The sequence below is a fragment of the Engraulis encrasicolus genome, chromosome 3, assembly GCF_034702125.1.
Source record: "Engraulis encrasicolus isolate BLACKSEA-1 chromosome 3, IST_EnEncr_1.0, whole genome shotgun sequence".
Classification (NCBI taxonomy): Eukaryota; Metazoa; Chordata; class Actinopteri; order Clupeiformes; family Engraulidae; genus Engraulis; species Engraulis encrasicolus.
In genome coordinates this window covers 59081975-59084790 of record NC_085859.1, presented here as the reverse complement: position 1 = coordinate 59084790, position 2816 = coordinate 59081975, and positions in this window count along the sequence as shown.

Here is a 2816-nt window from a genome sequence, read left to right as displayed (position 1 = left end):
TCCTCACTCTGTGCGGCCTGTAGATTATGCAGTAATTAAAAGAAAAAATAACGTCCAGACTTTTTTAAATGACTATTGAGAATCCAATCCATTGTCATTATAATACAGTTGGCCAAAGATTACGTTTCTATTCCTTCCAAACCATATGGGCAGTCAGTGAGAAAACAACTTCAGCTCAAACTCTGCAAGTTGCAGTCAGACCCGTGGTCATGTGGCCCTCTGATGTTGGCGGTGAAAAAACATGGCCCTCCTCGTTATCAAAGTTTTGCCTGCTTTACACTACGGCTGCAGCCTGTTGATGACAACCCTATATGTATATGTTGGACCCTTAAGACACGGCCCCTGTGATAACATAGCTGTTATCAGATCGGCAGTACTGAAACCAAGTCATAATGTGTAACCAAAGGCCTTGTGTACAGTCATGTAGGTTTAATACTATAGTAGTTATATTTTTTAAATGACTATTAAAAAGTTCCAGTGTGTGTTAAGTGGTTTTAAGACCACCTCCCTAACAGTTAGGCCCATGGCTGCACCCTGTTGATGACAACCGAACCCTTTTGATGTCGGAGCCGCACGTTAACATCCATTGATGACTCCACCCGCTGCTGTGTGTGTTTGCTGCATAAAGTGAGTGTGTGTGTATCTGTGTGTGTGTGTGTGTGTGTGTGTGTGTGTGTGTGTGTGTGTGTGTGTGTGTGTGTGTGTGTGTGTGTGTTTGCTGCATAAAGTGTGCCCCCTGCATAAAGAGTGTGTGGGGACAGCAAACATGGTTGGATCTAACAATGCATCGCAATGCTGTCGGAAACCCCAATGTTCAATGTTCCACAATGCTGTGGGAACCCCAAATGTTCCACAATGCTGTCAGAACCCCCACTGTTCCGCAATTCTGTTGGAACCATCACTGTTCCGCAATTCTGTCAGAACCATAGGTGCTCTGCAAAGCTGTCGAAGACTGTGATGGAGGGCTCATCTCTAGGGTTGTGGGTGTGCTAAGACTGTCATGCCAACGAGCCTGGCTCTTTAATGTAGCGGCCAGAGCCCCACTCCAGAAGGTCAGAGTTCATGTCCCGGTGGGCCAACTCTACTTCCCTTCGATGTTGTATGTGTGCATGTACTGCATGTGTAGTATATACTGAACACTGTGTTTTGTGTGTCTGGGTGAGTGTGTACAGTGTGTGTGTAGACACGTACATGTACATCATGGGAAAGCAAGATAGCAAAGTTCCCTTGCACACAGATCTCTTCCTACCATCTTTAGTTATTAACCACTTTTTACCGTCATCCTTATCTTAATGTGTGTGTGTGCGGGTGTGTGTGTGTGTTTTCTTTGAACATGCATACTCAGCTCATGTAGATACACTAACCCTGATGATGAGATAGTTCGCCACCGACTACAGAAGCTTGGTGTGTGTGTGTGTGTGTGTGTGTGTGCGTGTGTGTGTGCCTGTGCTACTGAGTACACGATTTCACTGCCCAGCTCAGCAGTGGAAAACTTTGTGGCTTTCTGATTGGACAATGAGATTGAGATGTTGCGCAATTAATCTCTCTGTGTGTGAGAAAGTGTCATTTCCAAAAGGTCTGTTAGAGTGTTTCTGACAGTCTTTTTTTCGAGAGATTGAATATTTTCCAAACACTGCAATCCAAGCATTCCATTTGATTGTATTCAATATAACACCCATGCCTATGTCCAATGACGTTGGCTACTGAAATGACCGAACGCAGTAAAATCCATTGTTGAATGCCCTGCTTGTATTCTGCTTGAGGTGCACTGCCACTGTGCCGGGGCAGCAAACATTGTCAGAACCCACAATGCTCCTCAATGCTGCCGGGAACCAATGTGCACAGACCATTCTGAGAAAAAGAAGAAAAACATCAATTGTTGAGCAAGCAGAACTGGGATTAGGTTTTCACCTACTCACACACACACACACATGGACACACACACACACACACATGCACGTACAGTACAAGCGCACACACACACACACACACACACACACACACACACACACACACACACACACACACACATAAACACGCACACACATAAACACACACACACACACACACACACACACACACACACACACACACACACATAAACACGTACACACATGCACGTACACACACACACAGACACACACACACATACAATTGAATGGGGTTAAAACAATGACACAGGAGTGTGTTAATCTCTGGGAGTTAATCCTCACCTGAACTGCTCTCAACGCACGCACACACACACACTTGTGCGCGAACGCACACACACACTTGTGCGCGAACACACACACACACACTCACTTGCACACACACACACACACACACATGCCCAAACGTAGGCACATACATACACACACATGCACACACACACACACACACACACACACACACACACACACACACACACAAACATCCGCATGCACACACACCTGCACACACACACACACACACACACTCACACACACACATGCCCACACGTAAGCACACACACACACACACACACACACACACACACACACACACACACACACACACACACACACACACACACACACACACACACACACACACACAATCACATGCAAATGTGGTACATATTTCATTGAATCTTTGATGGCTTATAGCAGGGAGTGTGTGTGTATGTGTGTGTGTGTGTGTGTGTGTGTGTGTGTGTGTGTGTGTGTGTGTGTGTGTGTGTGTGTGTGTGTGTGTGTGTGTGTGTGTAGGTGGGTTATTATTTTCTATGTGTACCTATATTTCTGTTGGGGGTTGTTGTTTTCTATAGTTCTACCTCTCTCACTTCATTTCACACACAC